The sequence below is a fragment of the Lissotriton vulgaris genome, chromosome 2_1 (assembly GCF_964263255.1).
Source record: "Lissotriton vulgaris chromosome 2_1, aLisVul1.2, whole genome shotgun sequence".
Classification (NCBI taxonomy): domain Eukaryota; kingdom Metazoa; phylum Chordata; class Amphibia; order Caudata; family Salamandridae; genus Lissotriton; species Lissotriton vulgaris.
Window position 1 is genome coordinate 1591626795 of NC_141687.1, and position 16929 is coordinate 1591643723.

A 16929-nucleotide genomic window follows, 5' to 3' on the forward strand; every position below is an offset into this window, starting at 1 on the left:
ACTCTTGCACCATAGTGTGAGGGTGCCTGCATAACAAAGAATGACTGTTTAGGTGCAAGAAGGTGTCCCTTTCTGCACATAAACAATCATTAATGGCATTTTGCTCTTTCTATGTGTGCTGTGGAGTGCAGCACACATAGAAAAAGCAAAAACGAAGAGAAATAAAAGCATTTCTCCTCATCCACCATTCTAGCACATGCTCTTGCGTGTCATTAGTTTTTGGCACTGCTACAGATTTACACCACCTTGTAAATCTGCACAGCATCAAAAAGCAATGGGTGTTGTCGTAGAATGCCCACAGCAATACCCATTGCATGCCCCGGTGCCGCAGAGGACTGCGGAAAAAAGAGGCATATTTACAAGGTGGCGTTAAACCACTCTAAGTGGTTTAACGCCACCTTGTAAATATTGAAAATAGCACTATGCCACTGAATTGCCAAAAAAATGGATGCTCTGGTGGTGATAGGGTCTTGTAAATTTGCCCCTGGGGGTGTTAGCAGCCTCCTCATCTCCAAAGGAAGAGCAAATATGCCAGCAATCAAGTCCAAAAATGTAAAGAAATTAAGAAGCCATGCGAAAAAGACAGATTCCTTCACCAGGTACTGGGGACGTTGTGTTGCACAGTAGGGAATTTGGGGACAATAATGCACCTTCAGCATTCTGTCTTCTTGCATTCTGTCATGGGTGTTTATTATAAGGCATTGGAAGGCTGGTAAGAAATCAGGGGTGCTATTATGGTAGTTTGGGGTTGTGAAAAAAATGAGCTAGTGAAATCAAAGCAGCATGGCTGAGGCCTAAGGCCAATCATGCTTTTGGGGAGACTCACAAAGCGGCCCCTTCTGTTCACTGTATGTTTTTGAAACTTTTATTATGAATGTTTAGTGCAAGTTTGGCAGGGTGATTGAACATATATCGTGGAGAAATTATCCCCATCAGCCAACGAACAAACCCTATTAAGATATGATATGGGTCTACCAGTTGGGCAGTGCTTCCAGGGCTTGCATGAGTACACACCTTAGACTCAACTGTCATGTTAGTAAAAGTGACACCCAAAAAATAAGCCACGGTATTCAGAATTTTGGAGGTGGCAAATATTATTACTTTGATGATGGTGCAAAATAACATGTCAGACATAACCTCAGTTTAACTGCAAGGCGAACTAATATCAAACACCTCCTCGTTTGCAGAGCACTATAGCATTCAGCTGAAAGTGGGAAAAGTGCCTGAATGAAACACATATATTCCGCCCTGAAATCTCAACAATGCTATATTATAAATTTTGGTTTATAGAAAACTCCATCATTACTCCTTCAAACGTCCCCATTATAACTAATGGAAAACACTCCACTGAGTAACACTACCAGAAAATAAAAGTGAACACCCTACTTTGTCTTGTGCTTATGTGAAAACACTGTTGGGAAAATAAAGTGAATGCCCAAAAAACAATATTTTGTGTTTATGCAAGGACAACACTTGCGTTTTCTCATATATATCACTTTCCAGTGAGGTAAAAAAAAACACACATAAGTGCAGGAACTTCAACTCTTAGCATTCCTAAGTGCTGGGAGCAGGTCGTCTCCGCACGGCTCGGCTCGCCGTAACATGGAAAACTGCACTCGCAGACTAGCCAAGCATTCGGCAGCAATCTGAGTAGCACAAAACCCATAGGTACACGGGCTGTGCCAGTTCTTTGATGCTTTAAGTATAGGTACATTAGCACCACCAAGCCAGCATGACTGAAACTCTTTGGTCTTTACGCATATGTGTTGATGCAGTTTCCTTCATCTTCATAATTGTTTTTATTTTCATAACCAAGTATCAAATGGGTTTGGTTTGGCATTACAAGATGGGCTACACATCACGATAACAGGTTTTACTTACCTATGAAAAACCCAACGGCATTATAAGGGGAATTTTCCACCCTGACACAAGTCACTGTATACATCTCCTGGGATGAAGTAATGATAGAAACCTGGCGGGAGCTGTCTGTTCATTAAATCTGAATGAGCACATACGGTCATATGGGCCCGGATGCCCGCCACCCCCTCCCAACACCCATTCCCCATGGGAGGAGACAGACACAGGTTTGAACTTTTGGAAGGCGGGGGGGAGTTACCCCCCCCCCCGGCCGTATTTATTAAAATATGAAACAAAATTTAAAACTTTAAATTAAACGTTTCATGAATCATGTACAATTTTATCTTCCATTACATTTTGATGAAGACAAGTTATTTGGCTAACCTTAACAAATCTCTAATACAAAGGTTTCCTAGCCGAGTCTAGCATCCTGAAAATGCATAACATTTTAAAATAAAACTGTACATCCTAGCATTAAGGGCCAACGGCAAGATCTTAACCGGTGTCAGATCCCTACTACCAAATTCCCGCCCTCACGGTGTGAATGGCGCATGCGCAGAGGACTTTACCCTTGCTGCCAACTGTAACTTCCCTTGTCGTGGGGGCCCCCTTTCACTCGACGCCATCTTAAAGGTCGTCCAAGTTCTCGTGCGAGGTATCCGTAAGAAGGACAGCGTGGACTCGCCCCCTTCCCCACACTCTCTTCCGCCGGAGCGTATATCCGACCCCCGGGAAATTCGTAGGAGGGGCAAATAGCCGTCTCCCCCTGGGAGGGGCCTATGGCCGTCTCCCCCTAGGCGACCCATCCGTAGTGGGTGCCGTCCCCCCATGGGAGGGGCCAATGGCCGCCTCCCCCGGGCGCTCCCATCCGTACTGGGTGGCGCCCCCCCTAGGGACCTTGAAATCACTGCTCACCGATCATGACCTTACGGCCCGACCAGAATAAATACGACAGTTGTTTTACCTACTAAGGAAAGAAAATACGCCTAAACTGTAACAGCTTGATAAACACCAACTTTGACATTTGCTAAAAAGGGAAAAAATTCCTAAAGCACAAGACTATTTTTATTACTTGATCTATTCCTCTACGTTTCTACAAAGGAAACAAGGCCTACAAACATCTATTCATCAAAAGGCATACATCCATGATGCAAAATGACTGTATCTTTTTAATACATTCGAATAATGACCAACAATTACTTTATTCACAAAACATTGCAAAAGGGGGCTGGTGGGTGGGTCAAAATTGCTGCTTGTTCCTTCGAGGGCTCACGAGCGACGAGTGGTGCAGCCTTCAGAGCACTGGAACAAGAGGAAGCTTCGTTGGATTCCTTCTCTATTTATCCATCTGCGGGAGGGCGGGGGCCCACCTCAGGTACGCCCATCCGTGCGCGGACTTCCAGGCGGGTGTCTAGAACAACCCCATCTGGGCGGGAAGGGCGTGCTCCGGCTACGCCGCTTTGGGCATACCAGCCGAGACACGCCCCCCGCCCACAATGGTTTCCTGGGGGGATCGGGGCACCCATCCATACGTTCGGGGGAACCGAGTGGTCTTCCCTTTCCATATGGGCCGGGATGCCCGCCACCCCCTCCCAACACCCATTCCCCATGGGAGGAGACAGACACAGGTTTGAACTTTTGGAAGGCGGGGGCTAGTTACCCCCCCGGCCGTATTTATTAAAATATGAAACACAATTTAAAACTTTAAATTAAACGTTTCATGAATCATGTACAATTTTATCTTCCATTACATTTTGATGAAGACAAGTTCTGTGGCTTAACAAATCTCTAATACAAAGGTTTCCTAGCCGAGTCTAGCATCCTGAAAATGCATAACATTCTAAAATAAAATTGTACATCCTAGCATTAAGGGCCAACGGCAAGGTCTTAACCGGTGTCAGATCCCTACTACCAAATTCCCGCCCTCACGGTGTGAGTGGCGCATGCGCAGAGGACTTTACCCTTGCTGCCAACTGTAACTTTCCTTGTCCTGGGGGCCCCCTTTCACTCGACGCCATCTTAAAGGTCATCCAAGTTCTCGTGCGAGGTATCCGTAAGAAGGAAATCGTGGACTCCCCCCTTCCCCACACTCTCTTCCGCCGGAGCGGATATCCGGCCCCCGGGAAATTCATAGGAGGGGCATATAGCCGTCTCCCCCTGGGAGGGGCCTATGGCCGTCTCCCCTAGGCGACCCATCCGTAGTGGGTGCCGCCCCCCCCATGGGAGGGGCCAATGGCCGCCTCCCCCCGGGCGCTCCCATCCGTACTGGGTGGCGTCCCCCCTAGGGACCTTGAAATCACTGCTCACCGATCATGACCTTACTGCCACAGGCCGGATAGTTGACCGACTATCCGCCCCCCCACACCTCCTAAAGGTCATGTCTCCTCAACGCCCTCATCCACGCTACGAAGTCTCCTATGAGTAATTCATTCCCCGCCCTGGACAGGTGCACCCCATCATTCAAATAATAGTGATCACCCCAGATACACCCATGAAGAATGCTTTGTAAGTGAGTAGAGCGAAACAGTTTCTCGATCTTGTTGTTGACCCTCTTTACCGAGTGGTTCAGCGCCGACACAGACAGCCCCCCTGCCAAGCTTTTCTGGGAATCATGTGGGACTAAGCAATCGTACACCCCGGAAGCCTCTTGGACAACCAACTGACTGCTGACAATATGTGCTCCTGCAATACCCGTCTTCCCAGCCTTACCAAGTCGTTGCCTCCCAGATGCACTATGATTACAGATGGCGGTGACCTTTGCCGCCCTCACAGTACCTCCATATAGCTCTGAAACTGGTCAAAACAGAGGCCTCCCTTCCCATGGAAGGACACTCTGAACCCATACTCTTCAGATGCGTGGATCGCGTCACCTGCCTTGAATATGTCCCGGTACGCCTCACGTATGAGTGGCCCACGACCCATACCACTTGATCTCCAGTCGGCGATTCTTTCCCGCTGGTCCTTTGGTGTTGGGCCGATCCCAATTTTCGCCCCGCGTTACAGGCTTGCGAAACTGTAATCCAAACAAAAGACAACAAGCGTGAGTGCATTTCATCAGTCTTTTACAACATGTGCAGTCGCACATACCTCTTGAAACAGTTCGGGGACCAACGGCCTAACTGTTTCACTTCCTCCGTACCCAGACCCCGAGCCGTAGCCTCAGCAGCGGCCCCTATTCTGAATGAGTGGGTCCCAAACTCAAACGGGTTCAAGCCCGCCGCAGCAATCGTAATTGCCAGCCCCTCCGAAACTGAAATCTCGTCAACGGGGTGCCGTCCTGGTGTCTAAGCAGGGCCCCCCCCATGTTGTCAACCTCTGTGCCAGGTAATCCTCTAAATACCTTATGGGACAACTGGGGCTCCCTCTGGTGCGCTGCAGAACCACACTATTCCCCAAAGCTTCCTGGTCAGTTTTGGACCTAGCTATTGAGATCAACAGAGAATCACCCCGTAATTGAACATGATCCCTGCAAAGACCTCCCTCCACATCCTTCTTGTTCCTTGCTACGAGTTCACTTACCCGCATGGCCCCAGGGAATGCCAATGCGAACGCCGCTCGGAACAGAATTACCTCGGTGGTCGATGAGCATGTCTCATCCAGTTTAGCTAGTAGTAAGGACAATCTGTCTAGCCCAATCGGATGCCTTTTGTCTCGTCTGCGACCTTCCAGGCGCTGCCAACCACGGAGGGCCTTCCTGACCAAGAAGGAACCCGTCGGGTCCCGTATCCCGTGGAGCTGTGCCATGAAAGATATGGCCGTCCTATATCTGTTGGCGGTTGCCGCCGATCGGCCTTCCTTATGAAGCGCCACCAAAAACCCGAGGAAGGATTCCTCCCTCCCCCAGCTATGTCCCCTTACCGGCCCTAAAAAGGCGCAGTATGAACGAAACGGTCCTTCATAAGCTTTCCTTGTCCTGGGCGCTAAACTGGCTGCCACGAGGTCTTGTAATCCGGGGCACCGATCTGCCATAGTGCTTCGGGGAAGTTCCGCTTTGGGTAGATAACCCCTGAAGGCCTGCATGTGTGAACGAGAGAGTGCATCAGCTGCATTATTCAGGACACCCGGCACATGCCTCGCCTTGAATTGTACATTCAATCTCATGCATCGCAATACAATTTCTTTCAACAGTCTCAATATCCACTTGCATCGTGCAGCCTGCTGGTTAATACACTCGACCACCGTCATGTTATCTGACCAAAACACCACTGAGCAGTTCCTAAAGTCTTCCGGCCATGCCAACAGAGCCACCCAAATGGGGAATAGCTCCAGGAACCCTATGTTACCTGTTAGGCCACTTGCATGCCACCACGCCGGCCATGTTTGCGCCGACCATCGGTTACCAAAGATCGCGCCAAATCCCACACTCCCAGCCGCGTCGGTCCACAAGCCCAGTTCGTCAGATGATGCTGGGGGTTTGTTCCACGCTACTCGACAGTTGAAGTCCGCCAGGAATGCTAACCAAATGCGCATGTCCTGGCGAACCTCTGCCGACAGTCTAGTGCGGTGGTGTCCCTCTTTGAGGCCCACCATGGCTTGTGCTATGGAACGTGAGAAGGGGCGAGCCATCGGTATCACTTTTAAGGCAAAATTAAGCTGACCCACTGTCTGTTGTAACTGATGTAGGGTCACCTTGTCCTTACAGAGACATTGTATCAATGAAGCCCTGAACTTGGCCACCTTCTCAATTGGCAGACGGAAACACCCCTCCACTGAGTCTAGCTCAATCCCCAGAAACTCCAGTGAGGTAGATGGCCCCACCGTCTTACCTGGCGCCAATGGGACCCCAAACTCCCGCATGAGTGTGCAGAAGTCCTGCAGTGTTTGCGCACATTCCGTAGTGTCCGCCGGACCTAGAAAAAGGAAATCATCCAAATAGTGCATCACCTGTCTATGCCCTGTGGCCTCGGTGAACGCCTATTCCAAAAAGGAGCTGAACATTTCAAAATAGGCACATGAAATTGAACAACCCATGGGCATACATTTATCCATGTAATATTTCCCTTGGAACGTGAATCCCAGCAAGCGCTGGTCCCGAGGGTGTACCGGGAGCAACCTGAATGCTGATTCGATGTCCGATTTTGCCAACAGTGCACCAGGACCCAGGCGATTCAACAGAACGACTGCATCATCGAACGATGCGTATCGAACCGAGCACACCTCAGGGTCAATAGTCTCATTTACCCAGGCCCCCTTAGGGGCCGATAAATTGTGGATGAGTCTAAACTCCCTCGGGTCTTTCTTCGGAACCACTCCCAAAGGTGAACACACAAATTCCGCAACTGGCGGGCAGGCAAATGGCCCCGCTACCCACCCCAAGCTGACTTCTTTCGCTATTTTCCTGGCTGCCACCGCCGGGTTATGCTGAATAGACAGTTGGTTCTTACAGAAGGGGCACCCCTGAAAATTTCCCGCCGGGACTTTGAAGCCATACAGAAAGCCATACCTCAAAATCCCGGCGGATACATGATCTGGGTATCGGTTCAGCCAGGGGGTCAAAGCCACGATATCAATGGGCGAAGATGTTTGCTTCCAATGCACCACCTCAATCCTGCTTGGATCCCCCCTTTCCTCCCCCACAATTGGACTTGGATCGACAGCTAGTTTCTGGATGTGAGGAATTCCCACAGCCCGAACAAGCATGCCGGAACTTACACGTTCCTTGAGGCCTGTTACAGGTTCCTTTGTTGAAACCCCAAGAAACCCCTCGCTTGCCTCCACTCCCGCCGGACCTGGGATGCGACTCCCCTCGGGCGTTCGCCCGAAAGGGTTGTGCCGGCTTCTGTTGGAATGTCCCAGAGACGCTCGTGCTTGGCACCGACGTACCCGCCGGTCCCGGCAAAAGCTGGTTATGCCACGACACAGTGTCCAGACAATCCCATGTTAAAGCCTCGTTAAACTCTTTTGCTTTTCTAAAGGTAACGTCATAACCCTTCCATTTATTTCCCCCATACATTGCATAGAAATTCATGATCCTGTTCTGGTAACATGACAAGTCGGGCAACACTTCAGGTTTACGCTGGAGTTCTGGACTTTTTGGTTCCGTCCAGAGGTGTCAGGGAACAACACCCAAAGACCTCGGAGTTCCACCTGCCTTGGTGCGCAAATGAACAGAAACACGGGCTTCTCGATGGTGGCGTCAAAGACCAAAGGTTTATTACTGCAGGGACACAGAAGTCACAGAAACCACACATGGGCAGATTCTAGGAGCCTGTTCAAATTGTACAAAGAGGGTTGCTCCTTATATACTAAATTTTAAGCTGGGGGCGAATTCTTTGCATGTAATACATTCTCAAAACCTTTGTGTCTAAAACAATAAATATTTGGTGTTACACAAGAACCGTTGATAATATCTGATGCCAAACATTACGAAGAGGGGTTCCCACTAGTTCATCACAATCCCTTGTCAATACTGCATTCAAGAGCCGGACTGCCTCATCGTAAATTTCGTTACCTCCCCCTAATAAAGATTCAGAAAGAAAGGAACGGAGCCAGGTGTGGAAGATAGGAAAGCGGGATAAGAGATGTTTGTGGGTTGTAAATGGGCAAGGCTACCGGCTTCGGCCGCCTAATCGTGATCAGGACAATGGACACGAAGACCAGTTTAGCAGGACTGGCCTCGGGCAGGGGAGGCAGCCTTTGTCGAGTCATGCAGCTACAGCGTGATCTGGTTTAAGGTGCACGTGTCATGAAAAAGGTGAATCTCCGGCTAAGGCTACGTGTCCTTAATCGAAATGAAGTGATCAGAGGTTATTGCGTATGTGAGGGCAAGAAACACAAAATGGCTGCCATGATCTAAGATGGATGCCGTGGGTAGATCAGAAATGTGTTCATAACAGGAGCGCTCTTGCTCGTAGCGTAGCGAAAACACCAGGACATGCTAAATGGATCATTTGCGGTTCGCTGATACCAATATTATGTATTTCCGACAATATTGAAAACACGGGTTCAAATCGTCACGGAACCTCAGACCCTCCTTTTGCCCTTACATAGGCAATAACTCAGTCTATGTCAGAGTCTAATTCTATGCTCATCAGGTCAGTGACATGCTGTTGTATCATCATCCTTTCTCGTGCCTTTTCTCCAAACGCAGGTGGTTTCCTAAAACAGGTTGCAGCACAAAGACTACACAGAGCAGGACCACACTGGATAATCAGGCAGCATGAGAATAGGAATACTAAGATGACACCAATGACCATTAGAACCTTCCATCCCCACGCTGATATCAGAGTCCAAAACCACTCCATGAAGGACCAGTTTCCCTTGTCTACATGAATAGAGTCGGAAATCTTGTGTAGTTTAGAGATCGCCTCGTAGACTGTTGGAGCATTATTAGGAATAAAGACACAGCAGCTCGATTGGATCATTCTGCATACCCCACCTCGATCTGCAAATATAACGTCTAGAACCATACGGTTCTGCAACGTCATGAGTCTATCCGCCTGAAGCTCAGCTGTCAAATTGCTAAGGGCACCAGCAGTTTCGGTAATAGTAGATTCAACTACCCGTGTTAGCTGACGTATGTTTCTACTATTGGCCATAGGCCCCCAAAACGGAAGGAAGCCTTTAAAGAAGTCTCCAGCTTCCTGACCAGCAGTATCTTCCTTGCTGAAGACACCTCTCGCTACTCTGGTCCTGTGGTAATCAGATGAAGCAGTGTATGTTGGGGGCAACAATCGAGCAATATAGCATGATCCTGAAAAGTCGGCAGGCAACCATGTATAAGCTCGGTCTCGACAGATGAAGTAAGTACCCCTAGCAGTAAGAAAGGCAGGGGAAGAGTTAGCCGGAAACACATAAGTCTCTACGCACTCACTCCTCCCTAGCTGAGCTCTCGAATTTCTCCCATTACCTTGCAAACAGACCTGACCTCGGTGAGGTACGACCCAGATTGGAGTTGAGCTTTTACGCTTGCTTTCTCCCAAACTAAGGCGATACTCTGAAGAATTCCAACTTAAATATACTCGCAATTCGTCTCTAGGGTAAGATGGAGTATTATTGACGTCCTTGATCATGTCAATAATTCCCTGGACTAAAGCTTTGTTGGCAGAGTTATATTTAGTGGAACGTGGTGGACGTGGAGGATAGGTTTCAAGGGCATAAGCAAAGATGGTTTGGAGGGCCTGAAATGATCCATTGTAGCTGAAAGGCAAAACCAGATAGGGAATACCTTTATCCATAGTGTGGGGTATCAAGCCACACACCCAGCAGTCTGTAGTGTTAACTACCAGTTGGTGTTGATGCAAGAGCTGTACAAAAGTGTTATTGATGAATTCAGAGCGTCGAGCTTGCTCATGTTCGGGAAACGAGTGAAAAGAGTGTATAGAGGAAACAGTAGGAGTAACAGGATCAAGGGGAGGTACTGTAGTTACTGGCACAAAAATCAAATTCATACCGAAAACGATTCCACCCATCAATGTTATCAAAACAATCAAAAATGTAATGGCACATTGTATTAAAAAGCATTTGCTGTGAAGAATTCTGTAAAGTCTGTTTCTGCGAACATAAATCACATTTTCTCGTTGCAGCGCAGGAAGCTCCATCTTCTACAATCCGCTCGCGACCACTGATGATGTGTACGTAGATGAAAATGCCTCTATCAGCCCTGGGAGTTCCCAGAACCAACAGAAAGATCGACCTTGTGTCAGACCCCCGCAGATTCAACTAGGCACACAGCCACGACCCTACGGCTACCCAGACGGCAAGGCAATTTTAAAAACAATAAACAATAGCAAACTTCCTGGCTGAAGGCAAAAGTTCAAAATTTCAAAATATCACAATGGGCAGTTGCCTGCTTTATTTGTCCATATTACGAGGTCGTAAATTGTATCTTTGCTTCGCAGGTACTGTTTGATCGGCAAATAGTGTATCACTGGTAACTGTTGCAGTGTTCAGGTTCGCAGATGACAGAGTTTTTTCTGATGCAGGGGACAAATGTTCAGAGTTCAAAGGAGTCTTTTCAGGAGGAGAGTCCGAGTTTGGAGTGTCGGTAATCAATTCGGCATCGCTGAAAGGGATGAACTTTGGCGTGTGTTCAAATTCGGAGGCACCAATTCCCTTCTTCACCCAGTCGTCGTAAGGAAGTGGCAAAGGTACACGCTTAACATGAGATGCGTGCACCCAATGCTTGCGACCAGCTACATGAACTGCTGTTCTTGTTGTAAGCAGGACCTGGAAGGGGCCGAGGTATCTGGGCTGAAGGTTCTTCGTCCTCGCGAAGTTTCTGATCACGATTTGATCACCGGGTTTCAGCTGATGCCCTGGACTCTCCGGAGGCTTTGGCAATGCATCGAAAACCTGTTGGTGAATAAGACTCAATTTAGCAGTCAAGTCGTAAAGGTAGTCTATCAACATAGGGTATTCTAGAGAACAAAATTCCTTAGGCCTCGGCACTCCCCAAATATTTGCCGGGCGGCCAAAAACTATTTCATAGGGGCTAAGCCCCACTCTAGAATGTACAGTTGCTCTCGTTGATAGCAAAGCCAAAGGAAGTGCGTCTGGCCAGGGTAAACCTGTGGATGCTTGTATTTTAGCTAGTTTCAGCTTGAGGGTGCCATTGTAACCCTCTACTAAACCAGCAGACTGGGGATGGTTTGCACTGTGGAACTTCTGTCTTATGCCTAGGCCGGTACATACACTCTGCATAACTTTCCCTATAAACTCACTTCCGTTATCTGACCATACAATCCGTGGCATTCCAAATCTAGGGAAATATTCTTTGAGAAGAATTTTGGCAGTTGATAGGGCAGTGTTGTCCTTTAGTGGATATGCTTCGATCCACCTGGAAAAAGCACAGACTACCACCAGGACGTATTTCAGATTATTACAGCGATCCATGTGAATGAAGTCTAACTGAATCACTTCAAAGGGGCAGGAAGGAGGAGCGAAATGACCAGCAGGAGTTGGAGTTCCCTTGCCAGGATTATGCATCAGGCATACCATACAATTTTTCACCACTCTCTCAGCACACTTACTGATCCCATCATTCTTCCAGACTGGAGCCAACATCTTACAGATTCCTTTAGAACTTATATGCGCTACTCCATGCGCCATTGTCACCACTGCAAGCACATACGCATCAGGCAACATCCAACGCTGCTGTTCCGTTAAATCAATCCAACACCCATTCGAATCCAATTTGCCCGTACTTTCTCTCCATACACGTTTTTCCTCCTCAGTTGCCTCTTTCTGAATCTCTTTCACACTTTCCATGGTATCCTCACACATTCCAGACTCAGCAATCCATCTTGCAGACGTAGCAACATACATTCTGCTCATCATGTCTCTAGCTGTCTGTTTAGCAGTTTCATCAGCAAAAGCATTCCCACGACCAACATCATCCGTGATTGCTTTATGAGCACTGCACTTTACAATTGCAACTTCAGTCAGCAAGGTTAGAGATTCCAACAAGTCGTTAACTAACTGACCATGTTGAATCTTAGTCCCATGGGACGTAATGAAACCTCTTTCTTTCCACAAACAGCCCAAACTATGGGCCACGCCGAACGCGTACTGACTATCTGTGAACACATTCACTCTCTTTCCCTTAGCTAAAACACACGCTCTTGTTAAAGCTATTAATTCTGCAGCTTGGGCAGAATTCTGACTCACTCTTGCAGTCTCCACAATCGTCTCCAAAGTCGTTACTGCGTAAGCAGCAGTCACATCACCATTCTCCAATTTAAAGCATGACCCATCCACATACAGCGTGCCATCTGGATCTGATAATGGAGTATCCTTTAAGTCAATACGTCCTTTTGTCTCTTCCTCCGTTCTAAAACAACAATCATGTGGCTCGGAATCACTCGACTCTTGATTAGCCGGCAACAACGTTGCTGGATTCAATACATTACATCTTTTAATCTGAATATGACTCGCTAGTAACGTCAGCTCATAACCAGATAGTCTCGCACTGGTAAGGTGTTGTGTCTTGGTTCGATTCATGAGTGTATCCACCGCAGGAGGAACCATGACCACTAGCATGTTGTTCATCACCAAACCAGCAGATTGTCGAATGGAAGCCGCAGCTGCCGCTGTAGCTCTCAAACAACTAGGTAACGCTCTAGCTACCGGATCTAATGTTGATGAAAAATACGCACAAGGGCGTTGTTTATCACCAAATATCTGTGTCAGAACACTCAACGCGCAACCTTCTCTCTCGTGAACGTAGAGCGTGAATGGCTTACTGTAATCAGGTGTACCTAATACAGGAGCTGAACACAATGCATTTCGTAACTCAGAAAAGCTCTCCTGACATTCATCAGACCATGGCACCGGACTCGGAACATTTTTCCCAGTCAAAGCTACCAACGGTTTTGCTAAAAGAGAAAAATTTGGGATCCACTGCCTACAGTAAGAGGTAATACCTAGAAAGGCACTTACTTCTCTCTGCGTGCGAGGAACACTCATTTGCGTAATTGCTTTTATTCTCTCTGGGGTCAACTTCCTTCCCTCCTTTGACAAGAGATGACCTAGGTAGGTCACTTCTTGGCAGCAGTATTGCATTTTCGAAGGTGACACCTTATGATTCAAATTAGACAAATGATGTAACAACGAGATCATAGCTGCCTTGCAAGTTTCCTTGTCATCGGCAGCCACTAGAAGATCGTCTACATACTGTACTAGAGCAGAACCTGGAGGAAGGACAAAGGTATCTAACTGACTTTTTAATGCTTGACTGTAAATAGATGTCGTTTCACAATAGCCTTGTGGAGCGCGTTTAAACCTGAAGCTTCGACCTCCTAGACAGAAGCCGAAAATATCTCTGCTTTCCTCGGCTATCGGAATGCTGAAAAAGGCATTCTTCAAGTCAATGACTGAAACCCAAGTAGCTGTAGCGGGAATCAATGTTAACAAGGCAGTAATGTCTGGAACCACAGGAAACTGCGGAACCACAATTTTATTAACTTCTCTGAGGTCGATAACAAACCTATACACTGGAGGCTTTGTAGGATCAGTTCGTTTCAAAATCGGTAATACAGGACTGTTACAAACATTTCCTCTAGTTTCTTCAACCACACCTTTCTTAATCAAATCTTGCACAATCAGTAAAAGTGCACGCTCACCTTCACTAGATATTTTGTATTGAGGAATTCTTGGAAATTTTACATTTGCTTTCAAAGTGACTACATATGGTGGTATTTCCAAAAGGCCTACATCGTTAGGACCAGTCGCCCAAAGAGAATCAGGGAGTGAACGCAGCTCTGGCGGGAGTGCATCCATTGACAAGTACATCGGAGAGGTGATTCTTTTACCCAATGTAAGCTGTACTCCTTCCGGAGAACAGTACAATGTCGCATATAGTCGTTTTAACAAGTCTAAACCAAGCAGATTTTCATTACAACCTGTCGTCAAAATTAGGGGTGCTTTCAATTAACACGGTCCAACAGAAATGGACAAAGGACCAGATATGGGGTTGTAAACAGGGGCGCCTGAAAAACCTACAGAAACATTTGTTGAGCCGGACAAAGGTGCGCCAGGGAGTTTCGCATGAATGATAGAACTTTTTGCTGCACCAGTATCCAACAGAAACGGTTCGACTACACCTGATGTTGCTACTGTGACACAAGGCCCACTCTGATCCACTGGAACTGATACTACTCCCTCTCTCTGTCCATGGCTGTCCTAGTACCCATTTTGCTGAATCCCTCATCCACTTCACAATAGTCTTCAACAAGATACTGTTGAGATCTATTTTGCTGAGCAGACTGTCCATTTCGTTGATCAAAGTGATTAGAAGGACGATAAGTCGTCTGTGGAGGCATAGCACCTCGCCCTCGACCTCTAGAATTTTGCACAAAACCACCACGACCTCTCTGAGCTGCTGCTGCATTATTTTGCGCTAAGATCGGACACTCATTCTTGTAGTGACCCTCTTTCTTACAGTACGCACACTGGTTCCACTGATATTGAGGTCTCGGTGAACTATAATCTGTTCTTTGATATGAGTTCTGTTGCGTATTATTCTGATTCATGCGAGGCGGATACGCCTGTTGCAAAAGAACTTTAGTTTTTAAGTCTTTCGTTTTCTTGTCTGATTTCTCTTTTTCCTCTTTATCCCTATTTTCATAATACTGTGCAGTCGCAAGTATTTGCGCAGTTGTAGAAACAGCCCACGCACTCTCGGAATCTTTTAATTTATTGCATAACTCAGGTAACAAATTATGCACAAATTTATCGACAAATAGTCTCTGTCCTCCTTCTGTGCTCATATCCTGACCACTGTGATCGACAAAAGTCTCTTCGAACCTCGTGAAGAAGTCGGAGAAACTTTCGTCTTTCTTCTGCTTGCATGCGGACAACTTGTCCCAATTAACACGCAATGCGGGCATCAGAGTCTTCATTAAGTCTATTATTCTACCTGGAAGATTAGCAATTAGGGGTTCAGGTTTTGCACCACCTGTTTGCTGACCATCCGCTGCAACAATAGCTGCCCAATCACCACTTAGGGCTGGATGATTCTCTCTACGAATTTTAGCCCAAATTGGTTGCGGAACTACATTACCAAACAACATATCGATGTCTGCTAAGTTCATTATACACGCCTCAACTGTCTGTGTTAATTCCTTATAGTACCCAGCAGGATTCTTACGCGGGTCTGGCAAGGCCTGCTTCACTGCTAGCACTTCAGCTCGCTTCCACGGAATGTGTATCCATACTCTTTGGAATTGCGCCGGAGCAGCTACAATACCATTAACATTATCAGCTTGTACAGCTTCGCGCCAAATTGGAGGAACCTCCCTCATTGGATATTGGCGACTCAGCTTCGTCTTGCTTTTCTCTAAATCTCTCGGTGAACGAAGTGATGGATCATTTCTATAACTTAAAATCAGTTCCATCGCTTCTTCTATATGTTGGCCTACTATCATTCCTGCAGCGAACTCTTTCTGAACTTTAATTAGGTCTTCTAAATTCGATTCAACATCATCTTCTTCTATCTCCTCACGTAACAGCGAGCACATCTCATCAAAGACATACCGTTGCGTTGGTTCATTCCACTGCATAAATGTATCTAGCACATCTCTCGTACTATATCTCCTACTTTTCGAAATCCATCTGAGAGCCGTGGAATCTAAAATTCCCCGTTCTTCAGTACTCGGAAGCTGACTACGTCTCTGAACAGAGTCAGAAGCAGGAGTTCTGATTAAGGTTTTATAGAAAGGAGACAGAATGTTAGAAACAGAATCAGTGATTCTTCGACGAACAGAAAGTGGAGTCAACACACTAGCAGACGTAGAGAACACAGTAGAGGTAGGAACAGATAGCGGAACAGTAGGAGTATCGAGGAAAATAGTTTGTGGAGCAGTAGGTGTAAGCGACACAGATACAGGTATAGAAGTCGGTAATCCAGGAGGAGGAGGAGCCGTAGGAACATTCATATTGACTACAGGAGGTACAGGAACTTGATTCTGAGGGGCAGGAGCAGGAATACCAGGTTGTCCAGCAACCGGCAATTGAACATTTGGAAAAGGTGGAACCGTAGCACCTTGTGCATACGGTGGAGGTGACCGTAACAAATAAGACAACAGAGGATCGTTTTCAGAATCCTCTAGTATCTTAGCTGTTTTCGATGGCAAGGCAGGGTAGCACTTGTCAATCGCTAAATTATGCTCTCTGATGGCCACCTCTATGGCCTTCTCTGACTCGTTAACTTGCAGCTGCGTAGCCGCTTGCTCCAGAGTCAACTCTTCTTGCTCTTTCTGTTCTTTCTTTAACCTCTTCATTTCTCTCTGTTTGGATTCTTTTCGCCAATAACGGAAAGAGTCAAACATTGCCGGCCGGGCTTTCTTCCTAAACAATTTCGCTTCTAAATTGTCAAGGATTTCGGGTTCAAAACTACCATGCAGTGGCCAACTAAGGACACCATCTTTCTCAGTGTATCGGACCCACACCTCATTATAAGATATAGGACCCACACCATGTTTACAGTACAAGTCATATAGGGGAGTCCCAATCGGAGGAACCAGACATGAGTCCTCCAATCGTGAGTCACTGTTGCAACCAAAACAAGACAACATACAGTTTCTCCGACTTACCATTTTGCAATCCGGAACACAGAACAAACAAAACAAGAAA